At 44.1% G+C, this 14,295-nt stretch overlaps 1 long non-coding RNA gene across 1 annotated transcript in view; it reads left to right on the plus strand.

Annotated features, from left to right (window-relative positions):
• The first annotated feature begins 439 nt into the window (after positions 1-439).
• Positions 440-14,295, plus strand: part of LOC115467139 — a 14,325-nt gene continuing 469 nt past the window's right edge. The window contains exons 1-2 of the long non-coding RNA XR_003941648.1: positions 440-526; positions 644-646. This is a non-coding gene — a long non-coding RNA (uncharacterized LOC115467139). The remainder of the gene's footprint in view (positions 527-643; positions 647-14,295) is intronic.

Genomic DNA, 14,295 nt, shown 5'->3' on the forward strand with positions numbered 1-14,295 from the left:
AACAACTAAACATTTTTTGATTAAACTCAGTGTTGGGGCTTTGGGACATTCTCTGATATAATCAAAGTGAAGTGAGAAGATTATTGTGGGTATCAGATTGTCTTGGCTATGCTTCTCAGCTAAGGACAAAAGAAAAGATGCTTTTTCCTGCAGGCAGTCAACTATGAGTGGTAATTGACAACTTTATGACAGTAGATGGTAGTAAGGGCAAGGTAGGATGACGACAGTGAGAGCAGTATGGGCAAACAAGAAGAGACTGTTGGCTACAAGATCCTTATATGCCATCATCTACACTGTTATTGAATTACAATCCATGTTCACTTAATTGAATAAACACAAACATCTATGGTTTCTTCTTAGATTGTCCTTGTTCTAAAAATGGATGTATTCAGTTTGTAAGATCTAGTTTTTTTTAGAGGACATTAATTTTTTTTTTAATTACAGGATGGCTTCAATTCGTTGGTCCTTGATCTGGATTTTCCTGCATTGCGGAAAAACAAGAATATCGACAACTTCTTAAATAGATGTAAGTTCTTATAATATAGATATTATGATTGAGCACTAAATTTGGTAAGTTTGTAATTCATAAACCACAGTAACCTAATAATTCTTAATATGTATCTGGGTAAAGCACACATGAGAGATGGTTTTTATTTTTTTCTGAGCCAATTAAAGGCCGTCCAGTGGTGCAGATCTATGATACCTTGATTGCAACTTTCCTTGAGCTCTGGTAATTCAATCCAGTACAGACCAGTACAGTTTGACGTTTATGTCCCCATGTCAGTGGATGAAGGCAGAGACTTGAAAATTCCAGTGACCACATCGGTAGAATAGGTGGAGCAGCCAGGAACATTCCTAGTGTTTCTCTGCCTCTAGCAGATGGTGCGGATTGATTATGTAGCAGGATTTCTTTTTTCTAGGGTGCCGCCCATGACCTGCAGCCCTTGAGCTTGAGCCTTGGCCTAGGCATTATTGATCCATGGACTTTCCTCAGCTTGAGCTTGGAGGTGTCTTCCCCTTGGGGGCCCCAAGCTGTAGTCCACAGATTTCGTTTGTGAGGCTAGCCAGTGATGACCCTAAGGGGCCTCATCTGGTGGGTGTGAATAGTATTCGCTTACTTCTGTCAACCAACCTCACTTTGTTCCCTGGGCCTACCCTAGAGACGTCAAAGAAAAAAAAAAGTAGGATATACTTGTTTTCTTTCAGCTCTGCCTGCTTATTTCAAGTTTGAAAAAAAAAAAAAAAAGGCGTTAGAGTTCTGGTTATTGGATACCAGTTAATTTAATTGAAAAGGCAGGCAGGGGCTGATTGTTGTGGGCCTGTGCTAGGTTCCTGGGCTGCTTTTAATTATTTAGCTCCTGGGGGGGGGGTGTTCTTGTTGAACTACTGTGACATCATTCCTCTCCTCCCCCTTTCTTCCCTGCCTTTCTCTTGCGCTCTGTGGAATGCCCGCTCTGTCTGTAACAAACTTTCCTACATCCATGACCTCTTTATCTCTCGTACTTTCCATCTGCTTGCCCTAACTGAAACTTGGCTTTACCCTGAAGACTCTCTGCTTCAGTCGTGGCCCTATGCCATGGAGGTTATCTTTTCTCCCATACTCCTCGCCCAGTTGGCTGCGGAGGTGGTGTCGGGCTACTACTTTCACCCTCTTGTAGATTTCAACCTCTTCTTCCACTTCAGTCTCACTTTTTTCTTCCTTTAAAGTTCACTCCATCAGTCTATTTGCTCCTCTGCCTCTCCGAGTAGCAGTCATTTATCAACCCCCTGATAAATCCCTTTCTTCCTTTCTCACTGACTTTGATGCCTAGCTTTCCTTCTTTCTTGAACCTTCATCTCCTTCCCTCATTCTTGGGGATTTTAACATTCATGCTAATGATCCCTCTGACTCTTATGCTTCTCAGTTTGTCGCTTAACATTCTCTTTCAATCTTCAATTGTGCTCCACTACCTCCACTCACCAGAATGGCCACTGTCTTGATCTTTTCCTCTTCTCAAACTGCTCACTCTCCAGTTTCTGTGCCTCAGCTCTTCCCCTCTCTGACAATCATCTGATAACTTTCACACTTAAACACCCTCCTCCCCAGTCCCGTCCAATCTTAACCAATACATTTAGGAATCTTTAGGCTATTGACCCTTCTACTCTGTCCTCCAGTGTTTCAAATCTCTTCTCTACCACTATGTTATCCAAGTCTGTCAATGAGGCTGTCTCTTCCTAAAAGAGCTTACTACAAAACCAAAATAGGACCAAACTACAAAGACGCACATAAACTCTACCAACTCATGAACAAACTAATAGACACCACACTGGTTACCACGACCAGCACAGACACCTCATCGGCAGACCAACTTGCCAAATACTTCAATGAGAAAATTATAAAACTTAGATCCACATTACCACTCAACACCAATGACCACGAAAAATTCATGGAATGCCTGGACCCCAACCCTGGTGAATACCCAGCAGACAGAACCTGGAATGACTTCGATCTGTTAACCGAAGAAACCATCACCCAAGCACTCAACAAATTCACCAAAACCCACTACAAACTGGATACCTGCCCCAGTAACTTAATAAGGTCCGCCCCCAAGTGCTTCATAACAGACCTTACGGTGCACCTGAACTATATGCTGCAGCATGGTTTTTTTCCCCAAGGACAAAGGAAATATATTACTTACGCTCATACCCAAAGACTTAAAGAAAAATTAAATGACACAGCCAACTATCGACCAGTAGCATTCATCCCCCTGATAGTAAAACTAATGGAAAGTATGGTAACCAAACAACTCACCAACTATCTAAACAAATTCACAATACTACATGAATCACAGTCAGGATTTCGATCCAACCATAGTACTGAAACAGTGCTAACCACTCTCATAACCAAATTTAAACAACTAATTGCAACTGGAAACAATGTGCTACTCTTGCAATTTGATATGTCCAGTGCATTTGACATGGTCAGCCACAAAATACTCTAACACCTAGATTACTTTGGGATTGGAGGAAACGTACTAAGATGGTTTAAAGGTTTCTTAACAGCAAGATCCTATCAAGTGATTTCAAACTCAAAAACGTCAACACCATGGAAACCTGAATGTGGAGTACCACAAGGATCACCGCTTTCACCAATTCTCTTTAATTTAATGATGACCCCCACTAGCCAAATTGCTAGCCAACCAAGGACTCAACCCTTACATATATGCTGATGATGTCATCATATACATCCTGTTTAAACAAGACATAACCGAAATCAAAATGAAATCACACATAGCCTTCAAATAATGAACTCATGGGCGGACGCATTTCAATTAAAGCTAAACGCAGAAAAAACACAATCCTGCTTATAATCGAAAGAGAAAAACGCCTATATTGCGACCCAAATCGGGAGATGGGCGTCTTTCTCCCGTGGGCGCCCAAATCGGTATAATCGAAAGCCAATTTTGGGCGTTTCTAACTGCAATCCATCGCGGAAACGGGTAAAGTTGATGGGGGCGTGTCCAAGGCGCGGTGAAGGCGGAGCTGGGTCGTGGTTATCGGCCGAGGAGAGAGGGGCGTCTTTAGCTGATAATCGGAAAAAAAAAAAGGTGTGTATACCGTGATTTTGGGTCACTTTTTTGGACCCTTTTTTTCACGAACAGGTCCCAAAAAAGTGCCCCAACTGACCAGAATGCCACTGGAGGGAATCGGGGATGACCTCCCCGGACTCCCCCAGTGGTCACTAACCCCCTCCTACCAAAAAAACCCCACTTTAAAAACTTTTTTTCCAGCCTCTATGCCAGCCTCAAATGCCGTACCCAGCTCCATGACAGCAGAATGTGTTCTATCCTGTGACAGCCTTTCCTGGTTCTAATGTGGCTCTCGGGTGAGTCACTGCAGAGTCACATCAGCAATGCATTGTGGTGAGTGTAGGGTATTGGGGTCTGTGATTCCACTAGCTTGTGGCAAACGCTCACGATGTTGGTAGTTGGTAGGCTGTACTCCCATGGTGCTTTTCCCCCTGCTTACTGGGTCAGAGTGTGCCCTGTTTTGTTTCCGGTAGTCCATGAGGTAGTGGCCATTTTAGTAAGCCAGTTTTAGATCCCTTTCACGTGTTAGCCACGTTACAGAACTTAGTTCTTCCCTTGAGTGTGGCTGAAAGAGGGCATTGTACAGCCTTCTGCCAGCTCTGACCTACTGCTCATCTCAGTACCAGGGAGACTCTTTGCCAGTGGGGCACAACCTCTGATCTGCAGTTAACTGTGAGTAAGCGTGCTTATTCCAATAAAGGACGTTTTCAGAGAGATTAGTCTTCAGGTGTCAACTGGTGTGGCAATGTTATATAGCAGCAACAAGTCCTAGAGGCCTGCGTGTATGCAGGTCCCTGGAGCACTTTTAGTGGGTACTGCAATGCACTTCAGCCAGGTGGACTCAGGCCCATCCCCCTACCCGTAACACTTGTGCTGGTAAATGGGAGGCCTCCAAAACCCACTGTACCCACATGTAGGTGCCCCCTTCACCCCTAAGAGCTATGGTAGTGTTGTACTTTTGTGGGTAGTGAGTTTTAGAGGAGGGGGTTGGTTGCTCAGCACCCGTGGTAAGGGAGCTATGCATGTGGGAGTGTTGTCTGAAGTCCACCGCACTGACCTCTAGGGTGCCCAGTTGGTGTCCTGGCATGTCAGGGGGACGAGTGTTCTACGGATCGTGGCCCCTCCCACGACCAAATGGCTCGGATTAGGACGTTTTTGAGCTGGGCATTTTTAGTTTCCATTATCGCTAAAAAAAAAAAAAAACAAACGCCCAGCTGAAAAACGTCCATTTTTTCGAAAATACGGTCTGTTCCGCCTCTTCACGTACCCATTTTCGGACATAGACACCCATGGAGATAGGCGTTCGCGTTCGATTATGCCCCATCCACGTCATCCTGTCCTCACAATACAACACAAATAACCTAATACCATAAACACCCCAGACTACACACTTCCGGTCTCAGACAGCCTGAAAATTCTGGGAGTCACAATTGATCGAAATCTCACACTTGAAGATCATGCGAAAAATACAGCAAAAAAAAAAAAATGTTCTACTCAGTGTGGAAACTTAAAAGAATTAAACCTTTCTTCCCCAGGGAAGTATTCCGTAGCCTAGTACAATCAATGGTGCTAAGTCATCTAGATTACTGTAACGCCATCTATGCCGGATGTAAAGAACAAATCATCAAGAAATCTCAAACCGCCCAAAACACAGCAGCCAGGCTCATATATGGAAATACGAACGCGCTAAACCCCTAAGAGAAAAACTCCACTGGCTCCGACTAAAAGAACAAATTACGTTCAAGGTCTGCACCCTGGTCCACAAAATCATATACGGAGAAGCCCCGACCTACATGTCAGACCTCATTGACTTGACTACAAGGAATGCAGAAAGATCATCACGTACATTCCTCAACCTTCACTACCCTAACTGTAAAGGACTAAAATATAAATCCACATATGCAACCAGTTTCTCATACATATGCATACAGCTATGGAACGCACTACCGAAGGCCATAAAAGCAACGCAAGACCTAACCATCTTTCGAAAGCTACTGAAAACAGATCTTTTCAAGAAGGCATATCAAAAGCACCCATCTTGAACACTAAATAATAACATTATACATGATCTATATATTATGTTCCATGTATGTTACCATGTATGTATACACCTTAACGTAATACCATGTTACCATGTATGTATACACCTAAACGTAATACCATCTGTAATTCTGTTACCCAGAAATGGCAACCGCCATTACGGCAAATGTAAGCCATATTGAGCCTGCAAATTGGTGGGAAAACGTGGGGTACAAATTCTACAAACTAAATAAATAAATAAATACTATTCTCTCCTCTGCTCTGGGCACTCGGAGGATAAGGCCATAGCGGAGAAGAAATTAAATAAATTCTTTGGTTTGGTCTTTATGGAAAAAGATGTAAGAGATTTGCTTGTACCGGAAACAGTTTTCAAGGGTGACGATGTGGAGGAACCGCAAAAAATCTCAGTGAACCTGGAAGATGTACTGAGCCAAATCGACAAGTTAAAGAGATAAATCACCTGAACTGAATGGTATAGAACTCAAACATGAAATTGCTCATCTGTTAGTGATCTGTAACCTGTTCGTCCATAGTACCTGAAGATTGGAGGGTGTCCACTGTAATGCTGATTTTTAAAAAGGGTTCCAGGGATGGTCCGGGAAATTACAGACTAGTAAGCTGGACTTTAGTGCTAGGCAGAATACTGGAAACTATTATAAAGAATAAACTTATGGCACACATAGACAAACATGGTTTAATGGCACAGAGTCAGTATGGGCTCAGCCAAGGAAGTCTTTCCTTACCAACTTGCTTATTCTTTGAAGGCATGAATAAACCTGTGGATAAAGGTAAGCTGATTGATGTAATGTGTTTGGATTTTCAGAAGCTTTAGACAAAGTTCCTCATGAGAGACTCCTGAGAAAATTAGAGAGTCATGGGATAGGAGGCAAGGTTCTGGTGTGGATTAGGAATTGGTTATTGGACAGAAAACTGAGGGTAGGGTTAAATGACCATTTTTCTCAATGGAGGAGGATGAATACTGCAGTGCCACAGGGATCTGTACTGGTGCTATTAATCATATTTATAAATGATTGGAAAACGGAACCACGAGTAAGGTGATTAAATTTTCAGATGACACAAAACTATTCAAACTTGTCAAACGCTTGTGGATTGTGAAAAATTGCAGGAAGACCTAGGAAACAAAGACTGGGAGTCTAAATGGTAGAGGAAATTTAATGTGGACAAATGCAAAGTGATGCAGATTGGGAAGAATAATCCGAATCATAGTTACCTGATGCTAGGGTCCACCGTAGGAGTCAGGACAAAAAGATCTAGGTGTCATTGTAGTCAATACGCTGAAATCTTGTGCCCAGTGTGCAAAGGTGGCCAAAAAAGAAACAGGATGCTAGGAATTATTAGGAAAGGGATGCAGAATAAGACAAAGATATTGTAATGTGTCTGTATCATTCCATGGTGCGAGCTCACCTTGAGTATTGTGTTTGTTTCTGGTTGCAGTACCTCAAGAGATAGTGAAATTAGAAAGATTCAAAGAACGACCAAAATGATAAAGGGGATGGAACTCCTCCCATATGAGGAAAGGCTGAAGAGGTTAGGACCGTCAGCTGAGTGGGTTGGTGGTGGTGGTGGGGGGAATATGATTGAGGTCTATAAAATCCTGAGTGGAGTAGAACGGGTAAAAGTGAATTGATTTTTCACTCTTTCAAAAAGTACAAAGACCAGGGGACAGTCGATGAAATTACATGGAAATACTTTTAAAACAAATAGGTGGAAATATTTTTTCGCTCAAAGAATAGTTAAGCTCTGGAACTCATTGCTGGAGGATGTGGTAACAGAGTTAGCATATCTGGGTTTAAAAAGAAGTTTGGACAAGTTTCTGGAGGAAAAGTCCAGAGTCTGTTATTGAGATGGACATGGGGGAAGGCACTGGTTGCCCCTGGATTGGTAGCATGGAATGTTGCTACTAGTTGAGTTTCTGCCAAGTAATTGTAACCTAGATTGGCCACTGTTGTAACAGGATACTGGGCTAGATACACCATTCGTCTGATTCAGTATGGTTATTTATATTGTTCACAATCAACAGGAATTAGTGAGAAGATATGAGTCCCTACCCTGAATCAAAAGTATGTTGAATTATAAATCACTTATCAAAGTCAAAAAAAGACAATAACAGAAAAAGAATGTGATACATAATCAGAACAGTGATCCTTTCACATGTGGGAACCTCAGTTGTATCCCAACAGAGCAGGGGCGTCGGCACGGGTGGGCCTAGGCCCATCCACTTAAGCCCAAGGCCCACCCAGGAATGGTGCACCCCGAGTCGTGGCATTCCTCCTTCCCTCCCTCGCCCGCCCGTCAGACTTCCTCCACTCCTCCTCCGTTCCTCCCTCAGTTCCGTCCGTCGCCCCCCCCCCCCGCAAATGTTTTTAACCTGTCCTTTTTGTTTAAGCAGCGACCGACGTGAAGACACTGCTTCAAGTTCTCCCTTTCCTCTTCACTGTGTCCGTCCCGCCTTTACGATGACGTATTTCCTGTTTCCGCGAAGGCGGGACGAACACTATGTGAAGAGGAAAGGGAGGACATGAAGCTGGCGAGCGTTGCAGTGCCTTCACGTCGCTCGCTGCTACTGAAAGAAAAAGGCCAGGTTCGTGAGTGGGGGGACGGAGAGGACTCGGAGGGCTTTTGTGGAGCTGAGAGAGGGCAGGGAGACTCGCTGGCCATGGATGGGAGGGGAGGGGGGAACGGAGAGGATTCGGAGGGCTTTGGGGAGCTGAGGGAGGGCAGGGAGACTCGCTGGACATGGAGAGGAGGGCGGGGGGGGAGAACATTGCTGGAGGGAAGGGGACAGAGGAAATTGCTGGACATCAGGAGATGGATGGATGGAGGGGAGAGAGGAAATTGCTGGACATGGATGAGGGGAGGGCAGGGGCAGAAAACATAAGGACACAGGAGGATGGTGGACATGGTGAGTGAAAAAATATCAAATAGAAAGAAGACACTGCATAAAACAGAAGACACTGGGACCAACGCGAATAGAAAAACTAAATGATCAGACAACAAAGGTAGAAAACATTTTTAATTCAGAATTTATTAATTGGAATATGTCAGCTTTTGGAAATGTGCATCTGTGATATTTTGCATGTAAGTTTCAGTTTTTCTAGTATTGCTGCATGCTGAGTCTGACTTCTTGAGATAACTTTCCAGTTCAGAAATTTGCCTTCATATCTGTTGTGTCATGTGTTTTTCATGTGTGATCAAGGTGCAGTATTCTGCTAGCGTGTAGTATTTGCAGCCTTTTTGTTTTGTTTTTTTGTTTCACTAGGTTGTGTACTGGTGTTTTAGAGCCCGGTGTAATTATAGTGCTGCCTTTCCACGCATAAGGTTGTAGCTCGTCCTGTCCTTGGAATTAGTGCTGTTATGGTTTGGTAAGGTTATAAGTGTGTTTTGCACAAGTTTGTGTATAGTGTTTTGCAGTGGAGTATTTGTGTATTGGCCTTACTGAGGTGGCACCAAAACATCAGAAAGGGTGTAGAGCCTAAATCATGACACACTACCTCTTGAAGGATCTATATATGGTCGTTAATAAAAGGAGCTCATTGTGAACACTATCCACCCTAAAAAGGTGTTTTGTGGCTGTACATGAGAATTGTGATATGATCCCTTGTTTCATATTGTTGACGGTCTGCATTTTCTGTATCGGTATATTGGTGTATTAGGGTCTGCCCAGTGTAATATTTATGGTACAGTAAGGTTCTGAGTGCGTTTTTGCACAAATTTGTGCATAGTGTTTTGCAGTTGAGCGATTGTCGCTTTGATTGATGCTTTGATCAACCACTTTATTCTTTGACATATGATACATATCTAATATCTAAATTTATTTAAAGGTATTAATTGTCAGTGGGGTGGAGCTAGGGAGAGGTGCCAGACCATAGACTGGAGGCGTGGAAGGAAGAAAAGTGCTGGACCGATTGGTATTAATTGCCTTTGAGAAAGTCTTCAGCTAACAAAGCTTGAGGATCCTCATTAGCTAAAGTATTTATATTTTGAGATGGAGGTATGTCGGAGCAGTGATAATTTTGTGCCCACCCACTTTAGGCTCAGGCCCACCCAAATTGGCTGTCTGGCTACGCCACTGCAACAGAGGCCTCATCCCAACAGAGGCCTCTGTTTAGCAAGTCTGCTGCATCAAGGGATCTTTACTTCCTCTTCTTTCAACTCTCCTTGGAAGTAGTCTTGCAAACAGAGGCCTCTGTTTGGATATAATTAAGGTGATAAGAGGGGATAGTGAGACTTACAACAAAATCATGTAAATATATAAAAACTAGCCCAGATTCTATATAGGCTTTCAAAATTGCAAACACAGTCTAACTGGTAATGAGCCAATTAACACCAATAATTGGGTGCTAACAATCATTGTCAGCAATTTGGATTTATACATGCATCTTTTTAGTCTGTGTTCTATAAAGATGCACATGTAAATTCTTATGCATGGATCCTGAAAAGGGGATGTGGCCATGGGCGGGGCTTGGGCATTTAGAGAAGTTTCTAGAATTTGTGCACTTTGTTATAGAATGAGGCAGATCCGCGCCTAATTTAGGCATGAGGATTTACACCAGGTTGCATTTGGTGTAAATCCTCTCTCCCCTAAAATGGACATGAAAGCACGCTTCTATAGTCAAATCTGTACTCTGAGCACTGTTTTAGAGTAGTGTTCTGCACTGATTCCTGCACATGCTATGAACAGTGCTCAAGTTTGGCCGCATTTGCTGTTTGGGACTAGGAGAGTGTTTTGGCATGCTCTATAGTGGGATCCTGCTTCTGGACACACACCTCTTGGAGCTTTTTACCACCAGCCTGGGTGTTACATTGATAGGTAGTGAATCCGTTGCTAGAGATGTGTCATACCTAACTATGCAGTGCCCTTGTGTTCTTTAAGTGAAAGCTTGGCGCTCAGCCTGCTGCTGTAGCCTCATGGTTAGCACAGCAGCCACAGAACCGGGTTCAAGTCCCTCAAGTCCCACTGCAGCAGCTGTACCAACTTATATCAGTAAATATTTTTCTTTGTACCACAGACCTATCCCATAGATTATACATTGATGGTTCCTCAATGGGACCTATCCCAATAAAGGGGCTGTTCTCTGTTCATTAGTATCCACTCTATCACTTGTAGGGAAGATTACTTGGGGGTCCTGAGCAGATTGTTTTCAGGTTTTTGTCTGTGCACTGTGGTCAACCCATAGAGAACTTCTCCTTATGGGTCTAGTAAGCAATGTATATTGTTGCCCTTTGGCCTACCTTCTGGGTTTAGTCCAGGTACAAGATATGGTCATTCGAGAAGCTGTTTCCAGGGAAAGGCGGATGAGACATAATATGGGCTCAAAACCAACCCTGGATCCAGTATGTGGTTCTAATTTGAGAATACTTGTAAATTCTGCAAGTGACACATGCATCAGACAGGGAATAGTGGCGGCACTTCTTACCCCTCCCTCCCTTCTGCTCTTCACTGTGGGCAGTAAATTTGTGTATTAGTGTCAGAACCTTGCTATCAGATAGGGCAACCATAGGTATTGACATGAAAACACAGGACACCCATGTCAAAATCAAAATTTTATATAAAAATAAACCTTTTAGAATAGACACTTGATCTTTAAAAAAAAACAAAAGCGAGGTGACGTATTTACAGAGGGGTTAGGGAAGGTGAGGTAAAAAAAAATGAATGTGAAACTAAAGCATAAGATATTTACAATTAACAAAAAGTGAGGGAAGGGGAAAGATCATTGTGGGCAGAGGGGAGGGAGGGAGACCCCCCCCCCCAATAGCTACCTCTGGAGATACGGCAGACTAAGGGTTCTGGGAGGGGTTCAGGTCCTAGGATCTCAGAATGCTCAAGGGCAGATAATGTGTGCCCTTGAGCATGCTCGATGCTGGCCACAACAACTTCCAGGACCCTTAGTTGCTGGTCAATGGCCTCGAGCATTAACTCCATCTCCTCCAGTACAGCTTCAGTTCCAGTGACTGAGAGAGAAACTTGCTTATTTAGATATAGAACTTGAGTTGACTAGCAAGTGCCATATTAAGTTTGAATGGATATATAATAGCTGAGCTGATTTCTGCTTGGATCTCCTCTGATGCACTTGATTTGCTGTTCATCACGGAAACCTGGATCAGAACACCAAAAGACCCCATCGTGCTGGATCTCTGCCCGAAAGGCTACAAGATCATCCATTGGGACAGAACAGATAAAGAGGTGGTGGGCTGGCTCTCATTTATCGCTCCTACCTCACGATAGACATATGTTCGGACTTGATATCTTCGTCGCTGGAAATCGCAGCAGTAAAGATTCATCACTCCTCCCTTCATGGCCACTTAGTCTGTGTGCTGTTCTACAGACCTCCGGTTTCCTGGTCTAGCAGTCAATCTGAGCTACTGGATTTCATCTTGCACATTTGCTTGAATAACTCGAATATACCTCTTGGGTGACCTTAACCTTCATTTGGATAATCCCGCTTCTCCGGATACATCCCAGTTCCTGGATTTTCTCCGCCTCTGCGACCTTGAATGCCCTATCACTGGTCCATCTCACCGTAAAGGCCATTCTGTAGATCTCCTCTCACTTAAATTCTTGGACAGGGAGAACTTTTCCCTACATGATATTGGCTGGCTCGAATGACTTGGTCGGACCACTTTAAATTGCAGTTTTCTTTACGTTGGCAAACCTCAGGCCTCCCCCAGCCCCGTAAAATTTGTCAATATTACACTAGAGGAGTCATCGACCCCAGCCTATTCTGGAAGTCACTTTACAGTTGCGGCGTGGATTTGCAACCAACCACGCCCACCTACCTCTCTGACTGGGAAACCCACTACAAGGTTGTGCTAGATTTTATTGCACCTATACATCTCAAGACTTCCTACATCCGCAACTCTACTTCCTGGTTCTCCGCTGATCTCAAAGCCTTAAAAACAGAGACAAGACGTCTGGAAAGAGCATGGCGTAAGAGGAAATCGGATCTTGCTCTGGGCGCTTGGAAATGCAGTCACCGCAAGTATAAGTACGCCATCTAGCAAGCAAAGCGCACTTACTTTTCCTCTAAGCTGCAGTCTGCTGGCCAGGACACCAAAAAGATATATAGCTGTTAAACTCTTTCCTTGATACTCGTAATTTAGATCTCTCCAGTGCTGATCTTCCTTCTGCTTCCCAACTTGCAACTTATTTCAACGAGAAAGTCATGACCTTGCGGTCTTCCACTGTTAGCTGCCTCTCTGATGTGGACGAGTTCCTGGATTCTTTGCTCATGCCACAGGGCGTTTGCCCGGCCGATCGCATTTGGACCAACTTCAACCGCCTCTCACTTGACAGGGTCTCCACTGCTTTACTTAAGTTCTCCAACAAATCCTGTAGATTGGATGTTTGTCCGTCCTATCTTCTGAAAGTTGCACCAAAGTGTTTTGTTGAAGATCTGACTAGCTACCTCAACTTCATGTTAAGTGCTGGATCTTTCCCGCCAGGCCATGGTAACATCCTTCTCACCCCCATTCCGAAGAACATAAAGATTAAGCCAGACATCATCTCTAACTATCGCCCAGTGGCTTCGATACCCCTAGTTACCAAGTTGATGGAGAGTATGGTCAACGTCCAGCTCAACGAATTCCTGACTGCTTTTGATATCCTCCACCACGGGTTTCCGGGCCCAATATAGCACCGAGACTGTCCTGGTCACCCTCTTATCTAACTTTAAACAAGAGCTATCCATCGGATGGAAGGTTCTGCTGCTTCAATTTGACATGTCTAGTGCTTTTGATATGGTGGACCATGAAATCTTACTTCATCTGCTGGACTCTTTTGGCATAGGAGGTCCTGTCTTACACTGGTTTGCGGGCTTTTTGACTACAAGAACTTACCAGGTCACAGTGAACTCCGCTACCTCTGATCCATGGAAGGCCTCCTGTGGGTTCCACAGGGCTCTCCACTTTCACCTGCCTTATTCAATATCATGATGATGCCTTTAGCCACGCTCTTGCAAAACTGGACCTCAACCTTTTCATCTATGCTGACGATATCACAGTCTACATCCCCTTTCGCACCACCGTGTCAGAAATTGCTACCCTCATTGATGCCTGCTTCTCCACCATAGAGCATTGGGCTCGGGTATTCTGTTTCAAGTTAAACACAGACAAAACACAGTGTCTCATCCTCTCATCCACACCCCAGTAACTGATACAGTGTTCCCAGCAATGGGCTCCGCTCTTCCGATTGCCAACAGCCTGTGGCTTTTAGTGCATCTGGACACACCTCCAGTTGGACAACCATGTGCACTTAGTCTCCAGAAATATGTTTCACGCATGTGGAGGCTCCAGCGCATCAGATACTTCCTTACTAGAGATTTGTTCCACACACTTGTCCACTGGCTTGTCCTCTCCCACTTGGACTATTGTAGCGGAATTTATGCGGGCTGCCAGGCCTCTCTGTTGAAAAAGTTCCAGACAGGATGGGTCTCGCGGCAGTGTTCTGAACTAAGAGAACGACGCTTTGCACATGCTGAATCCTTGCGTTTCAAATTACACTGGCTGCCTGTACAAGAGCGTGTTGCCTTTAAGCTCTGCCCCAGATTACATGCACCCCTTGATTGACCTTCCGCCCAGAAATGCCAATCCTGCTGCTCGTTCCTATCTCCATCTGCACTTCCCGAACTGTAAGGGTGTCAGGTACAAGAGGATCTTCGCCTCGTCC

Source organism: Microcaecilia unicolor, chromosome 3, assembly GCF_901765095.1.
Source record: "Microcaecilia unicolor chromosome 3, aMicUni1.1, whole genome shotgun sequence".
Taxonomy (NCBI): domain Eukaryota; kingdom Metazoa; phylum Chordata; class Amphibia; order Gymnophiona; family Siphonopidae; genus Microcaecilia; species Microcaecilia unicolor.